This window comes from Caretta caretta, chromosome 17 (genome assembly GCF_965140235.1).
Source record: "Caretta caretta isolate rCarCar2 chromosome 17, rCarCar1.hap1, whole genome shotgun sequence".
NCBI classification, from domain to species: Eukaryota; Metazoa; Chordata; order Testudines; family Cheloniidae; genus Caretta; species Caretta caretta.
Genome location: NC_134222.1, coordinates 11,909,462 through 11,935,155, shown reverse-complemented (window position 1 = coordinate 11,935,155; position 25,694 = coordinate 11,909,462). Strand labels below are relative to the sequence as shown.

At 41.5% G+C, this 25,694-nt stretch overlaps 1 protein-coding gene across 1 annotated transcript in view; it reads right to left on the bottom strand.

Moving 5' to 3' along the window:
• Nucleotides 1-25,445, bottom strand: part of PIMREG (PICALM interacting mitotic regulator) — an 80,122-nt gene extending 54,677 nt beyond the window's left edge. The window contains exon 1 of the mRNA XM_075120855.1: nucleotides 25,427-25,445. The gene's annotated coding sequence lies outside the window, so the exon portion shown is untranslated. The remainder of the gene's footprint in view (nucleotides 1-25,426) is intronic.
• Between the last annotated feature and the right edge of the window lie 249 nt (nucleotides 25,446-25,694).

Below are 25,694 nucleotides of genomic sequence, written 5' to 3'. Positions count from 1 at the left end.
TTATATTAGCAAAGTTCATGCTGTTTCAAGATTGCACAGAACTGGTGCTATAATGGTTTTGACACCCAAGGGGCAGAATTTTTTTTTCTAGCACCATTCCTATGTTTTTCTAAAGTAGCTCCCATCCTTGTCCCTCTCCCAGCACAGTCTTCTGGCTGCTCTTTTTGCAGTATGTACCCTGGATTTGCAAGCTCTCCAAGGCAGATATTGTCTTTGTATCCATTTGTGCACCACACCAAGCACACTGGGGCCCTGATCTTCTATGCAGAATTTGGGTACTATCATTAAGGCTGCGCATTTGTCACGGAGGTCATCGAAATCACAGATTCGTGACTTTCCGTGACCACCATTGCACTGGCCACTGGGGCCACTGCCCCCCACCCTCAGGAGTTTGGGTGTGGAAAGGGGCAGGGGCACGGGTCGTGGTGAGGCAGGCTCTGGGCGGCGCTTACCTTGGGGGGCTCCCCAGAAGCATCGACGTACCCCTCGCTCCACTCCTAGGCGGAGGCATGGCCAGGCAGCTCTGCGCACAGCCTCTGCCTGCAGGCACCGCCCCTGCATCTCCCATTGTCTGCAGTTTCCGGCCAATGGGAGCTGCGGAGCTAGCGCTCAGGAAGGAGGGAGCGCGCAGAGCTGCACGGCCGCGCCTCTGCCTAGGAGCTGAGGAATGTCGCTGCTTCCGGGGGGGGCATGGAGCCAGGTAGGGAGCCTACTAGCCCTGCCAACTCCACCTCCAGCACCTGCGGAGCCCCCGGGCGGCCCCTCCCGCCCCCAAGATTTAGTCGGGGTATATAGTACAAGTCATAGACAGGTCACGGGCTGTGAATTTTTGTTTACTGCCACTGACCTGTCCATGACTTTTACTAAAAATACCCATGACAAAAACGTAGCCTTAACTATCATCAATGATAATTGTACTGTACTGAAAACTCTGGTTAAAATTGTGAACTTTCACTTTAAATTCTCAGGGGTCTTCCTGGTCCTGTTTGCAGGCTAGGAGGCTCTGTAGGGAAGGGTGCCATCTGGGTCTTTCAGCATTCAGTCTTCAAAGAGCCACCCTGCAGGAAGGTGGGGTGAGTTGTGCCACTCTACTTTAGGGAGAAGCTTGCATGCTCACACTCAAGTGATTTAGGAACCTAGTCGCATTGACTTTCAATGAGAAGTGCTCATGCTGGCTTTTTACATAGGAGTGAATTTCACCCTCTGTTGGTTGCACTTCTGGCAACATTTATGCAATAGTTTAAAATCCTTACACCCAGAACCGTTTCACCCAAAACATTGGGAAGACGTATTTGATGCTTCCTTGTTACCTCTTACTCATATCTTTCCTGGTTATGTTTGGGAACGAGTGTATCTCCTGCTAATCCTATTGGGCCAAACTGTGGTACCCTTTCTCACACTGAACAGTAAGTACCTAGTGAAGGCAATAGGACTGCTAGTGGAGTAAGGTACTACTCAGGGTGAGTAAGGCCATCGCAAGCTGGCCCAGAATTACTAATCATGGCACAAAACACACACAAACTGTCTGTGAAGTGAAACATCCTAGGAGTGAAATGGCACATCTTTAAACTTGAGAACTTCAAGTGTTTGCAACCTGTTAAGACAAACTCAGGAGGAAAAACATAATATTTGCGATCTAAAAATGAGCCACTATGAGTGAATAATCAGCCTGAAGTAGTTAGATGAACACACTGAAAGCAGACTGAAAAAAGTCTAATGATGTAAAAATATTTCTCTGGGGCTGCTCTTTGTTCTTTGGTACACTTGATTAACCCACTCTAGACACAATTTGACAACTGACTGCCCCTGCACTTTAGATGAATTATTTTAGGCCAGGGATACCATTTATTTGCAGATTCAACTTACCACAATAAGCTATGTTCCCAATGTTGCCAATTCAGTAAGAGCTAAATTGAGAGTAAAAGACAAAAGAAAATCTGAGCAAGTCTTATTGAAAAGGCAACTGCATTACATATTATAGCACTGCTTTTAAAGGGACGCTGTCAAATTAAAAGTCATATGTACACATATGCAGAAATTCCGTATACGCCTTCTGAATGCTAAAGAGATGCTAAGTCATATATATATATATTAATACACAGATATATGAACAGTTCAAGTAACCAGGCCCCCAGGTGTGGTACAAACACAGAACAAAAGGATGATTCATGCCTGTGCTTACAATCTCAGTAGCAGTAACTGAGGAGATTCATGGACTGGTTTTCCCAGCTCAGGAGACTTCAATGATTTCAATGAAAGTTACTTGTATCTACCAACGGGAGAGTAGAGCACAAGAAAAATGCAGAGCATGCTTTCCCATGGACTAAACAGGAGCTGGGGGCACTCAGTACCTTCCAGAACTGAGCCCTATATTACTAAGAAGGAAAAAAGTCACCATTTATGCTGATTTTAAAAGTTTTCTTATTATTTATTCCTTAAACTTCATGACCAGGAAGAATGAATGTACATTTTTAATGACTTCCCTCTCCACCGTGGAATTATTAGCTGGCCTTGAAATCAGGACTTTCCCTAGAACAAAATAGGCCTCTGTCATTTGAAGTGATAACTCCAGTAGCTGATAGCAGTAGGAAGCAGTTATCCTCAATGTGAGCCAGCCAGTAAAATGGGACATAGTAAATTTAGTTAGTGTGTTACACAAGCAAAGAAACAATACACCTGAAAGCTGTGTGATAGGTGTCTTGGCTTGGGCACACAGAACCTATTTTCAAAGCTATGCACATCGAACAACTCTAAGACCCAGCTTATATTCATTTGGTGAAACCTATTAGATTCAGTACAGAATCTAGCTTCTCAAGTCTGAGGTTTCAAATTATTTATCAGACACATTTTCTTGTTACTTCTGTATGAGACAGGATTAATTTCCCAAATGCCACTGGTTATCACTCTGTCACTGAAAGGTAATGTTCCAGCTAGTCAGTTTCTTAGCATTCAAAAGATCTATGCAGAATTTCTGAATTGGAGAAACAATGAATAATTTTTACACGGTAGGCTTCTTGAGGGAACTTATAAACCTTCTCGGATTGATCAACCATAGCCAAGTGCAAAGGACTCCCCCAGAGAAATGCTTACACAGTCTGAAAGGCTCAGTCAAATAACATTATATCCCCTTTATATTACTGTCGCCTGCTCTGTGGCTAGAATGCGTTGCCAGTACATACATACACAGTGTATATGTTAGGCTGTATATGATAATTATTCATTTATATTGCTTAACTTAACCAAAGTATTCTCAAATGAACTTTTTCTTGTGGTCCATACTCTTATGTAAATACAGGAATGGTTAACACACCTATAGGGAAAAATGATGCCCATTATTGTATATTAATATTATTCTTCAGATTGCAGTAGTGCTTAAAATCTAATAGGTACTTTCCAGTCCCAAAGGAATACATGGTCCCTGGCCCAAAGAGCATAGGGGATGAAATTCACCTTCATGCACAATTTAAGGGAAGTCCCCTGTAAGCCCTGCTTTAAGGGCTTAACTGGAACATAAATGTTGCTTAGACCTAATGCTAGCCCTCTGCACAGGGATGAATTTCACCCATAGTCTAATTCTAATTTTTATTCCCTACTGCCTGAAAACTTCCCAAGCTACCGTCGTGGTAAATAAATGAAGAGTCATACTTTGTACCACCTATATAGCAGTTTTGATCCGATCACAGAGCTCTGCACAAAGATGGACAAGTATCATTATCCCCACTTTAGAGATGACACAGGAGAGTGATTCTTTTACCCAAATTCCATCACAGAAGAAAAATTTGAGTATGGGTTATGAGATAGTTCACATGACCTTTAACCTGTTTTGAGGTGTCCAATGCTTTACATGGGTGATGGAGAGAACTCCGGTGATGCTTAGGTGTAAATGCAGAATGAGTCCATAAAGCTGGGGGAAAATTTAATATATTTTTTGTTCTGCAACAGAGAATTCCAGGGATAAAAGTATTGATATATTCTCTGTCCAGGGAAAAGGACTTACTCCTCGGTCAGAACAATTGTTTAGACTCCCAGGCTTTGGAATGAGGTCCCTTATAGCCTTAAATTTTGTGTTTACAGTATTTCCTTCTAAAATCTCATTTTTATGTATCTAGAGATACAAAACATTTTCATAGCCTCCATCACCAAAGTATCGGAGTACATCACAAGCTTAATGTATTTATTTTTACATAATCCCTGTGAGATAGGGTGGTGCTATTACCTCTATTTTACAGGTGGCCAACTGCGCCAGAGAGAGACTTAATGACTTGCCCAAGGTTACAGAGGAAGTCTGTAGCAGAGTAGGGAATTGAACCCAGATCTCTAGATTCCTGAGCTGGACCACACTTCCTAGGGAGGGTTGGGTGGGGAGATTCTATTGATTTCTGAGCTGCTACCTGTCCACATAGGCCCAGATTCATAGCTCAATTGAAGTCAGTGGTAATACTCCAATGGACTTTGAGGAGAATTCCCTCTTAGGGGCCTGATCCAAAGACATACAAATTGTTGAGAGCACCCATTGATAGCTGTTCTTTACTCATGCAGTTAAAAGTGAGATATCCCTTGACAAACATTTCTGCTTAATGACAACCACCACATTGTATCTCAACTTTCCAGTACACAGAAAACATAATGCACCATAGTCAGCATAGAGAGACATTGTTTTGCATTGAATTCAGCCAGAAGCAATCAGATGACATATTAAATTGTTTAACATTTGGAAGGTGCAGGGGATATTCCAGCGGGCTGGTAAATTAGATACTTCAATGTATACTAAACCGCTGCAACCTAAACTGTCACTCTCATTGTCTTCCAACACACCCTCACTTTTTCCTCTCAGAGTATTTTTTTAAAATACATAACAAAAACCAGTTTTAGGATTTTGCTTATTATCATAAAATAATCACGTCCCTGGGGATTACAGACCAAGTCCAGGGTTGTAATTATTTCACAATAAGAACATTCCTCCTTCATGTCTTCTCGCTTGACTAAGCATACTCCAAGCCAGAGATGAATGCCTGCATTGTTTATTTTAGAGCGAATTAACCACAAGGAATAATGCCTCAGACAAAAAGAGCTTGGGAAGAAACAGCTGACATTTCCTGTTTGGACAAGAGAACTTTAAAAATATCCCTGGCTGTGCTGACAGTGTCAGACAGCATAATATTATGTTTTATCATCAGCAATTACTGGTCCAGAAAGACAAACATTAATGCACTATTTCTGCCTACCTCAGAACAGGGAAAGAATCATCACTAGAATTCATAGATTTTTACAGCCAGAAGGGACCTTTGTGATCATCTAGTCTGACCTCCTGCATTACAAAGGCCCAAGAACCTCAGCCAGGAATTTCAAGCCCATAACGTCACCTTGAGCTACAGCATAGCTTCTGGAAAGAGATCAAGTTTTGACTAAGACTGCAAGTGATAGAAAATCCACCCTCTGGAAAAAGTGTCAGAGGATGCGACAAGAGGCCCAGGACGGTGGGGATATGCCCTGATTGTGTGACTAGGCAAGGACCCATCAGAGAGGCCTTCCAACCAAACGGCTTCTAGGAGTCTCAGAAAAGACCCTATGTACTGTGAGTAGCAAAAAAAAAAAAAACACCCAACATGGGAGGGAAACCTCAAATGGAATCAGAATTGGAAAAAATACTGGCTCCCTGACACATTCCTTCCTCCTCCTGGAGGTCTTTGAAGCCTTCTATACCAACCCCAGGAGGTTATGATCTGCAGAATTGTGGGCAGATGCATTGAATCCAGGATGGGAACTACACTTCTTGGCATGGCATGTTCCAGCAGGAATACCATTGGAAAGAAGAGAAAGAGTTAATGCTGTTAGAAGCACATATCTATTAATACAATTACTCACATGCTTAAAATTAGGCATGTGTTTAAGTGTTTTGCTGGATTGGGGCCTTAAGGAACCAAGTAAAATAATGTGATTGAATAACATTTTGTCTGGCATTTATTTTTTATCATGTGTTGATCTTTTTGTTCTTCTCTGTCCACTCTGCAAGACAACAATTCGTCAGTATTAAATGTCCACCTCACCCAGTCTAAAATGCAAAGTATACTGGGTTTGTTTTCATTAACTTTTAACACTGATTTAAAGTAGCTCCAGACATCTTACATCCATCTGACAAATACTCCTTGGACACTGTGGAATCAAAGGAAAGCTACTCCTCTGCATTGTCAAGGTTCCCTAGCAAGGATAATGCAGATTGAACATGACATTTCCTCTCTTTCATTTTCCTTCATCATATAGTATCTGAAAAGTAAGAAAGAACTCATTTGGCACTTCATATTGTTAGAGTAGATTCTTTCCCACCTCTTTGCACATCCAGTTTTTAATAGAGGCGCAATATAAAACACCAGCAACTCTTCCTAACCAACTAATCTGAGCATAGAAATTTGACACCCAATTCTAATTTACACCAGTGACGAAACTGGCCAGTCTTTGTCTATGAGGAATAGGACTCTTTTGTTTAATATTAGAACTACAATATGGGATTGCACACACACTAGCAGACACACACTCTCATTGCAGTGATCTGTACAGCTGTATTTGCTAAAGCTGTGCAGTGAATTATGAGGATGCCAGTTAGATAGAGTGAACTAAATGAGTCATAACCAAGAACCCTACAAGGCACCACAGAAACGATGTCACAGGAGAAGTTACTGAGGCATCAACATAAATAATACACGCTTGAGAGTTTGGAGAGATTGAAACTGCTGCAGAGCTTTGTCCAGATATCCAATGTAATTATTTGTTATAAAAATATCATTTCCCTAAATTAACCAAACAGGCAACTATTTTATTTATTCAAATAAATCTGCATGCAATTTGTGTCTTGAGAGAAACTTTCACACTGGTACACTTGAAAAAAATAAATGGTTCTGGAATAAACATTACCCCTCCCCCCCAGTAATTTCCTATATGGGTCAGGTTGTTATTGAATTAGTTTGTGTTTAAAAAAAGATTTTCTTTTTAGCACCCACCCTCTGAATATCAGGACTGTTTGAGCTCGAAGAGGAAGGATGGTCCAGTGGCTAGGCACTAACCAGGCACCTGAGAAACCTTTCAGTTCCCTGTTCTTCCACATATTTCCTCTGTGACCTTGGGCAAGTCACTGTGTCTCTTGATGCCTCCATTCCCCATCTTTAAAATGTGGATGGATAATAGCACTTTGTTACCTCAGAGGGCTGTTGGGTGGAGAAATACATTAAAGATTGTGAGTGTGGTGTATTGAAAACTGTGTTAAAATTACAAGTGATCACATTAAGTGTAAGGGGTTTTCTGGTCCTGTTTGTAGGCTAGGGGGCTCTGTAGGGAAGCGTGCAAATTGAGTCTTTAGCAGTCAGTCTGCAAACAGCCACCCTAGAGCAAGATGGGTTGATTTGTTCCTCACTGCCTTAGGGAGCCGCCTGCTTTGTCTATCTCTGTTTTCTGGATTCTAAGAAATAAAGCAGTGTTACTTTGCAACCTTCCAGAAAGAGTATTTTATGTTTTTAGGTCACTTCTTTGTGTGTATGCCAAGAACATAACAGTGAGGTGCTCAAACGCTACAGTATAAGGGGCCATATAGGTACCACAAAATTAAGTTGTCTCAAGTTGGTTACCCCAAAAATCACTAGTTGCTTCTAAACATCTAGACCTTAATCTTTCTCTAAAGCAAGATTTCATGGGAAAGGTCAGACTATTAAAGTGCGTCCACACTAAGTTTAGTCCTCACCAAACAAATCCAGTTAGATGAGGGAAGATGTTTAGATCAGTTGCTTTGGAATATTCCCTTTTTTGCCTTGAGACATGATGGCAATGAGAGCCTTCTGAAGGAACACTGAAGCAGAGCTGTGATATTTCTAAAGAGAACTTCCCTGTAGCTATTCTGAGGACTGACAGAAAGCTGAGGGACTGTGCATCATCCAGACATTTCACAAGATAGCATCGGAACAGAAAAGGGGATGTTTCAAAACCAGGTAACTTATGATTTAAATTAATCTCTCCATAAACTAGAAAGCTCGGAGATCTTTTTATTTTTAAAGAGTCTGTTCCCGAGGCAGGAGGAACAGCTCATACAGTTCTAGAGCCAAATGTTCTTCACGGGAGATGTGTCCATTTATGTGAGGGTTGCATTTGGCCCCTATTATTCAAAGGGGAAGTTAATCAAGCCAGCTTGTTTTCCTTTCTTCTCCAGCATGTAAACAGAGTATTAGCCTTAATTACAATTGGGTGATTTCTAGACAGCAGAACACCATTGTGGGAGCTGAGAGCTCTCCATGCTCATAGACTATTGTAGCGGAGATAAGCAGAAGAAAGATTTCTTAGATGTTTTCTTCACAGTTGACAAAAAAAAAAAAAAACTTCTGCTGCTGGCTAGAGAGAGACATAGAAATAGATTCTAACACTGCCTGAGGCTCACTGCATCAGCTGTTTTAAAAAGAGGAATTGCTGCCATTCTTGCAGCCTGAATGCCTGAGATGAACTTTCTGGAACAACTACATTATTCTGCATGTCATACATGAGCTACAAAAAAGATGTGATTGTGTTACCTTAAACTGAGGTTCAAGAGCTAGAATATATTAAAAAGTTATTGTTTTTATTAGATTAATTATGGTTAGGGCCCTATCAAATTCGCGGCCATGAAAAATGTGTCACAGACTATGAAATCTGGTCTCCTCCCGTGAAATTTGATCTTGTGTGTGCTTTTACCCTATACTACACAGACTTCACAGGGGAGACCGGCGTTTCTCAAATTGGGGGTCCTGACCCAACAGGGAGTTGCAAGGGGGTCACAAGGTTATTTTAGGGGGGGTCATAGTATTGCCACCCTTACTTCTGTGCTGCCTTCAGAGCTGGACAGCCACAGACTGGCAACTGTTGGCCGGGCGCCCAGCTCGGAAGGCAGCGCCCTACCAGCAGCAGGGCAGAAGTAAGGGTGCCAATACCATATCAGTTCATCCTCACTTCTTTGCTGCTGCTGGCGGGTCCCAGCTCTGAAGGCAGAGCTGCCATCCCGGCCAGCAGCCGCCGCTCTCCATCAGCAGCACAGAAGTAAGGGTAGCAGTACCGCAACCCCCCCTACAATAACTCTGTGGCCCCTTCCCCACCTCCTTTTTGGGTCAGCACCCCTACAATTACAACACCCTGAAATTTCAGATTTAAATAGCTGAAATAATGAAATTTACTATTTAAAAAACCCCATGACCGTGAAATTGACCGAAATGGACCGTGAATTTGGTAGGGCCCTAATCATGGTAATGCCTAGCAGCCCCAGTCACGGACAAGGGCATCATTGTGCTAGGCACTGTCCAAACACAGAACAAAAAGACAGTCCCTGCCCCAACAAGTTTACAATCTAGAGTACGACAATTACAAGTGCATTGTCATCCTACCTTTATTGTTAGTGGTGGCATTATGGTAGCAGCTAGTAGGCCCCATTGTGCTTGGTGCTGTACAAACACATAATAAGAGACAGTTCCAAAAGCGCTTACCATGTAAATAGACACGACAGACAAAGGGTGGGAGGGAAACGGGCAGAGAGAGATGAAGTAACTTGCTCAAAAGTCACACAGCAAATCCGCTGCAGAGCTGAGAATAGAACCCAGCTCTTCTGACTCCTAGTCCAGAGTCCAATCCCACAGAATCCTTCCGTGTCTAGTATAGAAATTTCTGTTTGCATTTTCCATCATTCAGATGGCTTCTCTACAAATCCGCTGCTTCCAACTAATTTACTCCGAACTGATCAAAGTGTTGTTTTGCATGACCTCCATGATATTCAGACAGTCTCATGAGCGATACAATCAAATGGCCAAATTCTGAATTGCTTACACAGTCCTTAGGGAAAAACTCCCACTGATTCTCAAGGGAATTTGATTTGAGGAAGAACAGATCAAGGGTTAAATATGGACTCATGAATTGGTCCAAAATCTGGGTGGTTCTTTCATCAACAGAAGATTATTATGGAAAGATCAGATAGCTCAACTAATTATCTAATAAGAGACCTTATTGCTCTAATAAGGTCAATGATTTGAGAACACCTTCATTAGCTTGACAGTTTTTTAAACCACTTAGATACTGAGTGAAATTCATATGTGTGCAAAGAGAACACCACAAGGTCTATTTGCCATTTAAATCCCACTTTAGACTATAAAAATAGGGCTTAAGTGGTGCACAGGCCTTGTGCTAACTCTCTGCACAGGGATGATCATCATCCACATGGCTATTCTTTGTATCATCTATTGTTGCAGTATCTTTGGGGCAGAGTTCCACTTTGTAGCAACATTCCCAGTCAGATGTTCATTGGAGAATGAGAGAACAGCATTGAATATACTCAGCATCTAGATGAGATCCTTTCCATACCCATCATTTTCCCTTTTACAGCTACAAGCTTCACACAACGTGCAAATCAGTCAACAGATGTAAACCCATGGTCACTAAGCACTTTTAAACCATGAGTATCTTTGACAGAGAGACAGCCATTTCCCACTCCCTGTGAAGCACCACCAACTGCTGCAGGAAGTTTTTCCAATTATTTTCAGGCAGAGGATCATGTTTTCAGAAGTGCTTTGCTGTTTCTAATGGAGGACCAGGAGAAAGAGTAGCGACAGCCATGTACTGTAATAAAGTGTCTGATTGCCTGTCCAAGTCCACAATGCTGTGGACATGTATTAAATGCTCAGTGTCCCTCTTCCAGGGATCTGACTGCCAGATACTTATCAAGACATATACAGTTTAGTTATTTTCAAACAAGAAAAAAAGATCAGATAGGAAATTATTCCTTCCCTTTGCCCTGTTCAATTAAAGGCTGCCTGGGAATCAACTTTTTTCACTAAGAACAACCAAAGAAGGTCTACAGCTATTATTCCAGTTTGGTTTTTTTTACACATTGCTTTAAAACTGATGTAAGGAAGAGGAGAATCCATCCCCGTAAGTCTGAGAGGAGAGCTGACAGATGCTGTCTTTCTAGTACTTATTGCAGTGCTTACAGTTTCGGTTTGGGCAAGCTGCCTGTTGGAAGTGCGTAGCCTACGGTGACCAGACAGCAAGTGTGAAAAATCGGGACGGGGGTGGGAGGGTAATAGGAGTCTATATAAGAAAAAGACCCAAAAACCGGGACTGTCCCTATAAAATCGGGACATCTGGTCACCCTAGCATAGCCCTACATTTTAGAATGTTGATTTCAGTGTCAGCCACATGCAACAAAGGAAGCAACACTCACAGAAGTATTAGTGATGACATTAACAGTCCACCTTTGTTTGCAATGCTACCTAGTCTGTGGTTTTTGGGGGGGTTTTCACTCAGATTGAGTTAATTGGGGTTAGTGGAAGGAGTCATGGTTGAGAGCTCCTTACATAATGAGAGAGAGCAATTGCATCTAATGGATAGAACCTGAGAGACTTTCCAGGGGCCTGGTTTTCAGAAGACAGGAGCTCAGCGCTTTCTGAGAATCAGGCTCCTTTTTAAAGTGTCAGATTGAGCACTCCGAAAAACTGGAGGCACGCAAAAATCACAAGTCACTTTGAAATTCCTGGCCACTGTCCTCCCCAATGTTAATTTAACAACACTGCCACTTAGCTCTTACATTGCACTTTTCAACCACAGATCTCGAAGCACTTAACAAAAGAGGTCAGTTGCATTATCCCCTTTTTACAGATGGGAAAACCGAGGCGCAGAGGCAAAATAAATTGCCCATGGTCACCCAGCAAGCCAGTTGCAGAGCCAGGACTAGAACCCAAGTCTTCCACAACCCAGTACAGTCCTCTATCCACTAGATCACACTGTGTTTCAAAATAATAATTTTCTTTACATTTTGTAATGAGCTAAGTAGTAGAGACTTAAAATAGAGCTAGTCATTTACAACAGGAAAGTGCTTTTAACATAGGAAAGTGAGTATCATGCTTTCAGGCCAAAATTCACCCCTGGACAGAGGGCCAGAAAAAGGGACTATGGGTCACCTTAAGAGAGGACTTAAGTAGGATTTAGGAGGCACAGGCCTTCTACTGACCCTCTGCTGGGGGGTGAGTTTCACTGATAATAAATCTCAATCTGTGGTATGGCAATGGATGACGTTCTTGACCTTTCTTTTAGGACTGTAACTGCCACTAAATGGAGACAGGGTGTTTCCATTATCAGTTTTGAGATAACAGAATAAAGGTGAATAAATTACAGTTTTGAGACATCTGTATTACTGACATATTGGTTGACATTTTCATACCCTTTGTTTAAAAGTAAATATGCCCACAGATACATTTGGATGAATGACTTTACAGCTGTAGAGCTGACAAATCTCAACACCGTCAGGAGAAAACAACAATAAAATATCCTATTGTTATGAAACCTAGTGTTCACCAGCCCTGACTTTGCCAAGAGAGGAAATTAAGAAGCAGCTGTTTATCCAGGTCTTTTCAGCTGTCACTCCACTGAATCACCAACCCTACACATCACCTGTGGGTGTCATCTTACCAGACTATTTTAATATTTTAAGATCACCATGATAAGCCCTCACCATGATACAGCGCCTGTTTAGAATGTTATGCAAAGAAAGTGATTAATTTTTTTCCCCAGCTTTAACCATTGCAGGGCTATTGAAGATACCACAACTGAAGAGCAAAATCTACTGCCAGTTGCTTCCCCTAAGCACGAGGCCCAAGTCAGCAAAGCATTTAAATGCATGTTTAAATCCATCCTTATTCAGCAAAGCACTGAAGCACATGCTGAACTTTAAACACGTCCCTTGAAGTAAGTGGGATTTACGCATGTGTTTTGAGTTGTTCATATGCTTAAATGCTTTGCTGAATAGGGAATGGAGTGAAAGATGACCCTGGCGTGCCCCCTTCACGGTGCTGATATTCCAGTGGAATGCTGGCATTCAGAAGACTATTGCAGCTAAGCCACTACAGTGGACACGGGCAGCGAAGGGGGAACACGCACAGCTTGTTAACTGCAGCTCCAGATTCAGGAAAAGCAGAGTGGCTGGAGTGAACCACTGAGAGAGAAGATGGGAAGGGTCAGCGTTTTATTGATGCCCATCCTCTTATGGCTACAGAAAATTCACCTTGTGGGAGACGCCCAACTGATTCTCATTTACTAGCCCTTCTCTTTCCTCCTGAAAAGGCGTGGAAAGTGGTCTGTGTTTGGAAACTCAGCACCTAGATAAAATGGGGATTGAAAGGAGATAAATCCCTCAGTGTTTCCCAAACTGTGGGTACGGACCCCGAGGGCAGTTGATCCATTTGACCATGTAGAAAAGTTAGCCGGACAAGTATTGGGACATCTCACCAGTCTCTCTCTTTACCCATTATCCCGCTGAAGTCAGGATCAGCAGGAACTTCCAAACACCTAACTAGCTTATAATAATTTACCTTAAAAAAAAAAAAAAGAGGAAGAAAAGAAATGTAATTGCAGAGACACAAATCCCCTAAATTGGCAAGGAAACATCACGTTCCTGTAGATTTTTATTTTTCTTGTTAATAACAATTCCATGGCTTTATCTTTCGCTTTCTGCTCAAGTGGTATTTCTTTTTGCTTCCCCATAATAATTAATTTATAAGCTGAGAAGTGACAGGTAACGTTTATTACGGAGATGACTCCCTCGAAAAAGCTCCCTGAAATAACCTCTACGGATTTCTAAGGAACCTTACATTTGGAAATTAATTATGCAACCCTACTTTTAACCTATCTGTAGGTAATCAGAACAAAAGAAGACAATTGTCTTTATTAATTATCATTAAAATTTACTTATGAATATTGTAATTGTGCACTTTGCTGCATCTGCTGTCACCCATGGGCGGAATAGCTTTAGGCAGCATTATTTTCCGCCCCATTGTCAGTGTAACAAAGGGCTAGTGAAAGGAGGGGAGCTGAAATTGGAAACTTTGAAGTTTCATTTCGGATTATGTCATTCTTCTTCTAACTTTCAATGGTGTGGAGTTGTTTTAGGAAGCAGAACAGTCTGCCCTTCTGTCAGCACCACTTAAAAGCTAAAAGACCTTGCATGGATCAAGGAAACACTTCACTGCATCTACTTCAGACAGAATGTTTTCATTCTGTTTTCAGAATGTTTTCATCCCCCCCCCCCCAAAAAAAAATGAAGGGAAGGATGGCTCAGAGGATTGTTAATCACTTTCTTAGTATCTCACCTCTAGGTTATGGGTTCAACTGGCCTCAATTAGTAATGCCTAAAAACTGATAGTAATTACCTGATGCCTGTTTATTGACTCTGTGATGGGATGCTCACCCCACATTAGCCTGGAAAGGATCAATTAACCAGACAGGCCAATCCTCAGGGGAATTAGATGGTCAAAGCAACCACTGATGGATGATGGAGTCCAGCTGAGAAGAAACAAGCTGGGCTAGTATAAAGCCAGGAAGTTGACTACAGAAAAGGACTGCAGGGAGGAAGCCTGCAGTCACTCTCTAGGCATTGGAGAGGGAAAGGAGGAAACCTTGGGGCCCCAGGCCCTGAAGGAAGAGTTTATGACAAAGAGTGGTGGAGCAGAAGCCTGAGTGTGTCAGAGTAGGAAAAGGCTCAGGAGCTAGATGGGATGTTGCAGACCTTGGCTGTTGAGTAGAAGATTCCTGAGCTGGAACTGTGAGTAGAGGGTAGGCCCAGGTTACCCTATTAGCCCCTGGGGAAGTGGCCCAGTCTGGGCAGTGAATGGGAAGACTACCTGAGACAGTGGGGATAGAAAGACTTTGATACCTCAGAACAGGGAAAATACATGGTGAGCTGGCTGGAGGCCAAGACACAATGAGGGTGCAACTGAGTCATGAAGAGGAAGTGTGCAAAATCCCAGGGAGTGAGAGAAGCCATGATGAGAGCAGTGCAAAGGAAAGGTGTGTTGGACTTGGAAGGAGCTAGTCCCTATAGCAGCAAAGAGGAGATGCTGTAGGAATGGGAGCCCAGTGACAGGGTTACATGAAAGATTGTGGTGGTCCTCAGTAATTCCTTCTAGACCAGAGTCTAGAGGACACAACAAGCTGAGGCCAATTGGGAGTCCTAGCAGAGAGGCCAAAGGTTAAAACTGGGATTTTCAAAGGAGCCTAAGAGTTAGGTGCCAACTTCCATTCATGTTCAAAGGGAGGTAGGTGCTTAACTCACATACGCAACTTTAAAAGTGAGCCAACTACCCTCTCCTTTTCAGAGGTGGTCTCTCCAGAATGAGGTAAAGAAATATTGAAGGGGCAATGGCCCTGATTCTGGTCTCCGTTTTTTACACCAGGATAATTCTATTCACTTTAGTGGAGTTACTCAAGATTCACACCATATTCAATTAGATCAGTATTTGGCCAATGTGCAGGAGGTTGCACAGCTGCTCTGTCAGGCTGTGCCTGTCCTGTGGATGAGCAGAGAACACCAGTCTCCAGGGTTGTCAAACCATAGCCTTCCATGAGCACTTCCATTTGCTTTTGGAATTTTTCATCTTGAAGACAAATAGGGGCAAATGCTCTGCTGGCATAAATGGACAACAGTCCCCTGAAGTCTGTGATGTCGCATCCATTTAGACCAGCCGAAGATTTGGCTACTAAGCTTTAGCACAGTGTCTTTCATAGGCCAATTTTCTTAAAGTAGTCAGGAGTGTCAAGAAATTGTAACTTTGTCTAGGCTTGGATAGCTGGCAAAGCATGACAAAATTAATTGGGGATAGACTATAACAGATGCAAAAAAAGCTAAGTGCCTTGCCTTTCTGTGAAAACAGAAGCTTTACTAGAGCAGGTCAGCTCAACCTTTAGCCCTCATTTCTTCCCTGGAGTATATCAGATATAGGGAAATTGCCAATTAAATTAATTAAAGGAAGTTTAAAAGTACATTTTACAATTGTTCCTTTTAGCACAGAGCATGCCTTAGAATTTCAGTATCTTACCACTCACCAGAGGTCAATAACTTAAAAAAAAAAATCTATGCCTGATATATAATACTGCAAGTGCTACACAGAGAGAAGAGTTGATTACTGAAGTGCCAAGTACCCACAACTGGAGTTGAAGTCAACGGGAGAGGCCGGCTGAATGGAAATGCAGGGGGCTTGGGTACTGTTTTAGTGGAGCTGTATTTGTGTGGAGAGAAGCAGCAAACCCCCAGAGGAGCTGACAGAAAAGCCAGCCAGAACAAGCACTTTGAGTGTGTCCCTATGAAAAAGCCTAAAGAAAGAGCCTTCTGGGTAGAATGGTGGCTGAAACAAGCTTGGAACATTGAGCAAAGATACTGTCCCATGCTGATTAATTTTTACTGTGTTCAGGTAAACTGAACTTTATGTGCATTCATTGTTAACAAACAGGATTGTACCAAAGCAATTCCTGACTCATCACATTTTCTCCTCCTAATGGAAACAACATGCAAGACCCCAACTATTGGCTAACCACGCCATAACAATATTAATCCGAGTGACCAAGATGCCTTTGTCACGGAAATGTTTGCTCTTCTCCATGGTGGTCCCAATTTGCATAAAGGTAACAAAATACAATGGCAAAACGTTTATGACGGGAGTTAGGCCCTCTGAAATAATTAAAAAATCCATATCTAAAACTACAGTACTATACACTATGATAAAGATGGGAAAGAATCATGGGCAAGATCTGGCCTAAATGAGAGTAGCATCCCTGTGTGATGTAAATTGGGGTAGCTCTGTTGATTTTATTAGGACTACCCTGCTTTACACCAACTGAGGATCTGAATCCATATACCTAATTTCAAATATATCCTTAGCCAAGTCTGAGCAGAGAATAAATGGTAAGAGACAGTCCTTGCACCCCTGATATTTATTTAACCTAACAAATCAATAAGCAGAAATCTTGTAATTTTCTGTTTTATCTTCAAGGCTTCTTATTTTGGGTTAATTTAATTACAACTGCCTAAAATATGACCAAATTTAGGCCATCTTGTAGAAACCAGCTTCTCCTTGCTGTTGCTAAAAATTGTGGTAACCCCTCCCAACCACCCCGCTATCTCATGGGACATATTACTTCTGACACTAATCTGTGAACGTCATCTCGAGGGACACTAACAGCCTGCTGAGTTTCACAAGCTGGCAAATACATGAAAAATGACTGCAACCCCAACCTTTGGTAGCCAACCCGTCTCAGTTCTTTCCCATAATAACCAGAGCTGAAACAGCGAAATCAACTGGGCTCCTTGCAATCGTTAAGCAAATGTAAAGTGAATTATTCACAATGGGTTGCAACCCATGAACATCCGCTGTGGAGCGGTGCACATCAGGGACTGCAGCCTGCATTTCATGTGCACTCAGAACTCCCACTGAAATCTTGCATTTCTTATATAATATTGATTTAAGTACAGCTAAAAATATGACCTACTTCGGGCATCTTGAAGGAACCAGCTTCTCCTCACTGTTGCTAAAAATTGTGCAGCTGGATTTTATTTTATGACATTCTCATGCATCACATTACCTCTGCTCACTCAAAAACGTCCCCTGGCTTTTCTCGGTGCACAAGGAATGCAAGATTGAATCCTCACTGAGTTATGAGTGTGTGTCAGTTAAAGCTCTGGTTCACTTATAGGGTATACAGTAAATTCAAACTCTGGGCTTTATATTTCTTAGCGATAGCTGACTTTTACTAGCAAGGGACCCAAAATGATTTCACCATATACAAGAACGAATACAGGCCTGATCCAGAGTACTGGTAATTCCACTGATGGCAGCATGAGTTATGGATGCTCAGCATCTCTCAGGGCATTGTCCTTATATTTGAGGTGGCTAAACTGCAAGTCAGTTGCCCTTAAGCCAGGCCTCAAACACATTCTTGAAGAGCAGTTTCATCACTATCTATCTTCACTTAGGGCGACAGTTTAGTTGTGTTCTAATTCACAAGGCCCCGATGGTTTGTGGTGAATGAGTGCCCTATAGTCCTGCTCAACCTCTGCCTGAGCTATAACTCCCTTGATTAAACTCCAAAATGCCTGAAGTGAATTCAGCAAACAGGATGGAGAAATAACAGCAGAATGAAATAAGAGCACTATGTTTGTTTTCCAGTGTTATTTAGATTCAGACATGAAAGCATGCTTCTTTTTGCTGTTGCTTTTGAAGCTTTCTGCTCCCCTCTCAACCTCCTCTTCCCAAAATGGGATCTTTGCTTTGAACCAAACTGGACCAAAAAGTCATCGCTGGCTATCTGAACTCAGAATTCAAACCTCTGGAGAAGAGTGCACTAGCTCACAAAAATTTGCACTTGAGGTTAATAATAAAATGATAATAATAAATAATAAAAAGGATACCCACTCAAACCCTGAGAATCAGAGAGAAGGACATGATGACTTGTAGAAGTGTAAGAGCCAACACTATTATATTTGTAGATTTCTGAACTTACAGTACATAACCCTGGTGACTTAACTAAATCTGATTTGCAGATCTACAGTACATCACTGGACTGCCATACAACTAGAATCTACAACCCTGAGGCAATTTTAGCTTTGCAGTTTGCCCCTTTAATTTTGCCCGTTGCTATGGTAGCAGCAACTGATTGCAATCACTACCGTTTATGTTGAAAGCTAAGTTGCATCAGTACAGGTTTTGGAAACTGAACAATAAAAATTGGAGTTAAGCACACACTGCATTCATTGTTTTTCATAATACGTTGTTCCTGATAATCAAGATTCATCAAAATCCTTTGTTCCTGAAGTAAACTATAAATGATTTTCAAAAAACTAGAGAGTTTTCAGAGGATTATTTGGTTTCAACACACTTTCAATCACAGCTTTTCATAGAATTGGACAATACATATTTGGTTGAACTGTTTTCTTGATAATTATGAAAGCTGTGGAAACAATTGCGATGAAGTACCTATTCTAATTTTTTTAAACACCACACTAATCACTGCAGTATCTGAGAGACTACACATAAGCCTAAAGTACCAAATCTGTAAAGGGGAATACAGTACTTTCTCCCACACTTCTGTTCAGATACTATTAACTCTTCGAGAAGAGTCTTTTGCCATGTATAAAGGGGCCCCTACTCACAACAAGAGTGCCTCTTTCTGGCTTCATCTAAGCATAAGCCCTGCCAGCCTGATGCCCTGTTTTCGCTTTTCCTTGGCCCAGCATCTTGTTCTGCAGCCCCTCTTTTGCTCATCAAAAGCGGACACACCTTGTCTCCATGGCTTAGCCCTCCAACCAAGTCACAACAGTCCTTCCCTTCCGGGGTACTATCAAAGTCTTCCACACCATCCCAGGCAGTCCTTAAATCCACTGCCCTGGCTGCACCATTTCCTCAGCGACTAGGACATAGTGTCCTGGACAGTCTTCAAGTTCACTGCCCAGATTTGCCACTTATTCAGTGACCGGTAGGAGAACCCAGGCCTGCTCCCTACAATGGGTTCCAGCCCAGTGGCCCTACCTCCAGAGGCTAAGGTCTGTACTACCACAGACCTTCTGCCATTCCCTGGACTACTTCCTGCCTTGCCAATCCAAGCTCACATTCTCCACCCTTCTAGACAAACCCTTCCTCTTCAGCCCAAATCTCTTTATCTCCCTTGTCCCTGGGAAAGTGATTGCAGCCTTCCTTCCTGCTACCAGCTCCCTGGCTATATAGAAACCCCACCTGCTCCTGCACGAGTTTCCCTTGATGAGGGTTTTCTTCTCAACCTATATGTACCCTTGTTTGCAGCTTAATACATTAATTGTCCCATCTGGTCTAGGTTAACCCTTTCAGGGCAAGTTTGGGGAGCAGACCCCATCACAAAAGCCTAGTACAATGGGGCCTGTAGAAGCTGTACAATTAATAAAATAAATAATAATAATACTAACGTCCAGTTCTAGTTTAGAACTTGAACTCCTGAAGGTTTGGGAAGTTCAGAGTCATACTGTGGATTATGGTTGCCAACCCTCCAGGATTGTCCGGGAGTCTCCAGGAATTAAAGATTAATCTTTAATTAAATATTATATCATGTGATGAAACCTCCAGGAATACATCCAGCCAAAATTGGCAACCCTATCCAAACTCTGCCATATTTTAGAAATGGGGGGAGCAATCCTAGTCCCCTTGAAATCCTGTTGATTTTACCCATAATTCTTTAACCAGCAAGATTTTTTCCCCTGCTCTGTCCTCTTAGAACAGACTATCAGTAAAAAAAAAAAAAAAAAAAATCACAAATGCACCTCCCATATGTTGACCGCAGACTATTATTGAATTGCTGTTTACATAAAGTAATCTATATTAAAATGTTAGGTACAGAACCTGCACCTCTGTTCACATGGAGGAATATCTTATTGCACAAGAAGCCTCACTGAGATCATTTATAGTAGAGAGCACTGACATATGAGGTCTGTCATTCTCCAATAATGGACTGTGGGATGCATAAAGGCAAGACATTGAAATAACCCGTTTTACAGTCTGCAGTTGGAATTGATCCAAGCACAGACCAAACCCAAATTAATCTTTTTTTTTTAAGATCAAAAACTGAGATCTCTTTTGTTCATCTTCTTATCTCTTGTCTTTGCATTTCTTGTGTTCTACTGGAACAGGACATGAGCATTGAAGTCCTGCAATAAATTATGATCTCTTAAAGTGGAATTTTCAGCAGCGCTCAGCATTGGCCTAACCGCTCCCATTAAAGTCAATGAAAGTTTTACCATTGGCTTCTGTGGGAGAAGAGCTAGGCCAACAGCAGCAGCACCTTTTAAAAGGTGGACATTTTCAAACTGTTGTTGTTAACAAATAAGAATAAATCACTAATAATGATAAGTACCGATGATATGGAAAGTAGCTTGTCAATTCAGTAACTTCCAGCCCAGTTGGAACCAGAAAGCACCAGAAATACTTCAAGTCAGTCCGTTCTCATGAGAACTGCAGCCTTTATTTCAGGCCAAAGAAATTAAATTAAGCTTCAAATCAATCTGAGCCTTCAAAACTTTGGAAGTTCTCCAATCGCTGTGGATTAGGGTTCACTCCTCTGGATCTTACATTAAGGGTAAAACTCTTTCACATCCATACAGCAGCCTTCCCTTTATAAAAAAAAAAATAAAATAAAAATCTACAGCTATTGCCCAGTTCACTATAGTATTGCTATTATAAAATGTGGGCCCTGATTGTTCCCTGCAAGCTGGCTGATTTATAGAGCTCGTATATAAGGAGAATCCATAGGTGGTATAGAGCAAGTATAGCAGCTCTATGCTTCTATGTTCTTGGCCCCCCAATATAGGAAGCATATCTATATAGGGGAAAGAGGGCATTGCCAGACCACACTGGGTACTGTGGAGAGTTGGCTCAACCTTTTTTTTTGGCAGGAAAAAAAAAAAAAAAAAGCAGTTTCGGTGATACCAAAATGTTTTGCAAATTAATGTCTGTTTCACCAATTTGTTTCAGTCAACTTCTCCTCACCCCGTCCACGTTAAGCCCCTCCATTTAAAAAAACAAAACAAAACAACCCTCCAAGAAAATAAAAATATTTTGTCTGGGTTTTTTCCAATTCAAAATGACTTCATTTTAATATTTCCTTTGATTTTTTTTAAAAATAAAATGGTTTTTAAAATGTTCAAAACAACATATTTCATTTGACCTACGATTTTCTTTTACTTTTCAATTAATTGAATATTTCATAACGCTTCATTTTTGGTTTGACCCAAACTAGTTTTCTCTTCCAATTTTTCAGAATTGCCAACAAACTGAAAAATCTGTCATTCACATAACTCCCCACCCCATCTAATCCACAGGTGGGCCAGGACAGAGAACATATTCTGTAATGATTTGAAACATTACTGTAAAATTTATTTCCTATATGGGTCAACTCCAATAACCTGCTCTTCCTTCATGCACAGATTTTCCATGGCCTTCACTTGGAGACAAAGATCACAATGACGGGAGTTGAGGTCCTCTGTGAGCACTGGAGAAGAGAATTTTGCCTTCAGCACTGAGACACGTGTATTGTAAGATGCTTCTTTTCTTATGGAAAGTTGAATCCAGAATGTCTAAATAGGAGGCCAGTAAGGCAATTTACTGTTTAAATGACCCAATGCACATTGGGCATATTGAAGAAAAAACCATTTCCTAGTGACTAAATCTCATTAAAAAAGCAATTTTCTAATCAATTACAATGCAATTTAGCTGCTAACTGTTTAATTATATAAAAAAAGCTATTTTGTTCTATTCCTATATTTATGAGCCATGCTTTAAAATCTCATCTTCAGAGTGGCTGTTTGAAACAAGATGACTGGTCTATTGGTGCAATTACATTGAAGTTAAATTTTTCAATTCAATATATTCTATTAGTCCAAGGAAATATTGTTTGTACAGAGGCATTTGAAGTGGGATAGATTCACTGATTTCTACAAGAGCTTAAATCTTTATCATTACTGCCACGCACTATGAAAAGTGTATTTTTATGTAGGTTTATTAGAAGAACATTATTTCTATAATTTTTTTAAATCCCATACAGGAATTAACTTCCTGGAAACATCTTTGGAAAAAGGAGCATGCATACTTGTGACAAGGAGACTTTTGTCTCCAAAGAGACTGGAACACAGAAAAGGCTAAAATGCAGTGTCAAAGTTTGACTCAGACTCACAATTTATCAGACCACTCTGTTTTATTAGCAAAGCTGCTCTGCTAATACATTTAGAAGTGAGCCCCCCGAGTGGGGCTTGTGTCTCTTAATTTATACAGGTTTCAGAGTAACAGCCGTGTTAGTCTGTATTCGCAAAAAGAAAAGGAGTACTTGTGACAAGGTGCCACAAGTACTCCTTTTCTTTTTTTAATTTATACAGTTTTTGGAGAACAAGTTACAGAGAAGTTACAGACAAAAGAAGAAAAAAGATTTTAGTCACCACCCTTGGAGATCCCTGAGACCAGTCACGTATCTTCAATTACCTGCCACCCTTAACAATCTCCTTTAACAGCTTCCAGTTAACTAATTGCCCTTCACACCTTCCATTCTGATGCCTGCTTCTTAGAGGTGCTGGCTCTATCTTAATTGCTTCTCCATTCAAAAGCTAACTGTCCCTACATGTGCTCCCTCAGAAACTTTGTAACATGTTTTGGCATGCCCTCTCATATACAATGTATCCAGCATGTCCCCTTATACAACGCTATACTTATACAATGTTATACTTCCACAGAAGGGATGATTTATAAGAGCTTAGAAGCTAGTGTTTGACTGTGACTGCCTGTCTAAAGGATAGGAGTACTTGTGGCACCGTTTCTTTTTTGCGAATACAGACTAACACGGCTGTTCCTCTGAAACCTGTCTAAAGGATGAGTAGCATCATGGACGTTGCACTGAATTCTCAGGGAAGAAAAAATACCACAACCCCAAAAGATATTAAGGACTAGTGATGCCAGCTCTTGCCATTTTAAATTAAGAATATTGTGATGGTTGGTGTTTTTTCCTCAAAGTCCCAGCTCCTGGAGTCATGTGATTATACAAGACTCACTTTTTTTAAAAAAAAACAAAAATAAAGCTATTTCTAGCCCTCATGGTAGCCAATGACAGCTTGAAAATGTGAACCCTACAGCTTCTGACATTAGAAGGCAAATAAAAATACCAAACCTATTATTTTAAAAAATGTCATGATTTTTAAGCCAGTTTCCTGACTGGAGGGAGGGAGTGTGATTCATAATTATTGAGCAACTGGGGGTTATACTGAGGGGTTTTTGTTCCTCCCCTCCCCCCCTTTTAAGAAAAGCTTTGTTCCCATTTAGGTAGCTAAACAAGGGCCAGTTTTTCATAAGGGCTCAGCACCACACAGCTCCCACTATGACACTTAGGGCCAGATCTTCAAAAGACCTCAGCATCCAACATGCATCTGACATGCTGAGCTCTTTTGAAAATGTGGCCACTTATTCATGTGCCTAAATAGCTCTTGAGTTCTTAGGAAAGCTGGCCCCAATTGTGATGGTTGATACATTTATAGAGCTTAGCATCTACAATTCTGCCCTTGCCCATTTCCCCAAAATCATCCAGTGACTCCCCACAACCTGGTACTAGTTCTCTCCCCTAAACTCCTTAATTCACTGTCCCCTCCTTTCTCACTGCAGTTGTCCCAGTTTTTTCCCTTTACATTGAAGCGACCAGATTTTCATTCAGTGACAATTATAACCTCTCAGTTCTTTCTGTAAAATGGGTAAGCGTTTTATGCAAGGTCACATGACGAATCAGTGGCAGAGCCAGTGTTAGAACTTAGGAGTCCTGGCAATTGGTATCCCTCTGCTCTAACTATTAGTCAAAACTCTGTCCCAGAAGTCTACAGAATCATAGAAGTGTAGGGCTGGAAGGGACCTCAATAGGTCACCTAGTCCAGTCCCCTGCACTCAAGGCAACACTAAGTAATAACTAGATCACTCCGGACAGGTATTTGTCTCACCTGTTCTTAAAAATCTCCAATGATGGCAATTCCACAACCTCCTTAGGTAATTTGTTCCAAAGTTTAACCACCCTGACAGTTAGGAAGTTTTTCCTAATGTCCAACCTAAACCTCCCTTGCTGCAATCTGAGCCCATTGCTTCTTGTTTTATCCTCAGAAGTTAACAAGAACAAATTTTCTCCCTCCTCCTTGAAACAACCTTTTACGTCCCCCCCTCATTTTTCTTTTCTCCAGAAAAAACAATCCAATTTTTTCTATCTTCCCTCATAGGTCAAGTTTTCTAGACCTTTAATCATTTTTGTTGGTCTTCTCTGGACTTTCTCCAGTTTGTCAACATCCTTCCTGAAATGTGGCACCCAGAACTGGATACAATACTCTATTGAGGCCTAATCAGTACAAAGTACAGCAAAATTACTTCTCATCTCTTGCTTACAACACTCCAGCTAATACATCCCAGAATGATGTTTGCATTTTTTGCAACAGTGTTACATTGTTGATTCATATTTAGCTTGTGATCCACTATGACCCCCAGATCCCTTTCCGCAGTACTCCTTCCTAGGCAGTCATTTCCCATTTTCTGTGTGTGCAACTGACTGTTCCTTCTTAAGTGAAGTACTTTGCATTTGTCCTTATTAAATTTCACCCTGTTTACTTCAGATCATTTCTCTGGTATAGCCAGATAATTCTGAATTTTAATCCTATCCTCCAAAGCACTTGCAACTCCTCCCAGCTTGGTATCATCTGCAAACTTTATAAGTGATCTCTCTATGCTGTTATCTAAATCATTTATGAAGATATTGAACAGAACTGGACCCAGGACTGATCCCTGAGGGACCCCACTCAATGGGCCCTCACAGCTTGACTGTGAGCCACTGATAACTACTCTCTGGGAACAGTTTTCCAACTAGTTATGCACCCACCTTATAGTAACTCCATCAATGCTGCAGGGCACTGATGCACCAATCTTTAAAGCACACACCTAGGTTTCAATGAGTAGCAAGGTTCTGTGACTCAACTCCAGAGAGGGCAGCAAAGATGACAGCACATTTCCCACAGGAAGTGACAATCATTGAATGAGTCCTGGCCCAGCACTCACTGAAGCCCTGAGAGAGCGCCCCTTACCTTTCTCCTCTTGCTGCTTTGCTTATGACTGTATCACATACCACTTCTACCTTGGCTGGTTGTTGCCTTGCTTCATTCCTCTTCCTCAGCTGCTATCCACCTCCACTTCCCAACATAGCAGCTGAGAGTGAGTGAAATTAAACATGGGGACTGATGCTGCATGCTGAGGGGTGGGGCCAAACCCAGCTCTGTGCCCTTCCCATTACTTACTAGTGGGGAAATGAGACCATGAAGCCCTACCATCTGATCTTGCTAGTACAAACCTCCT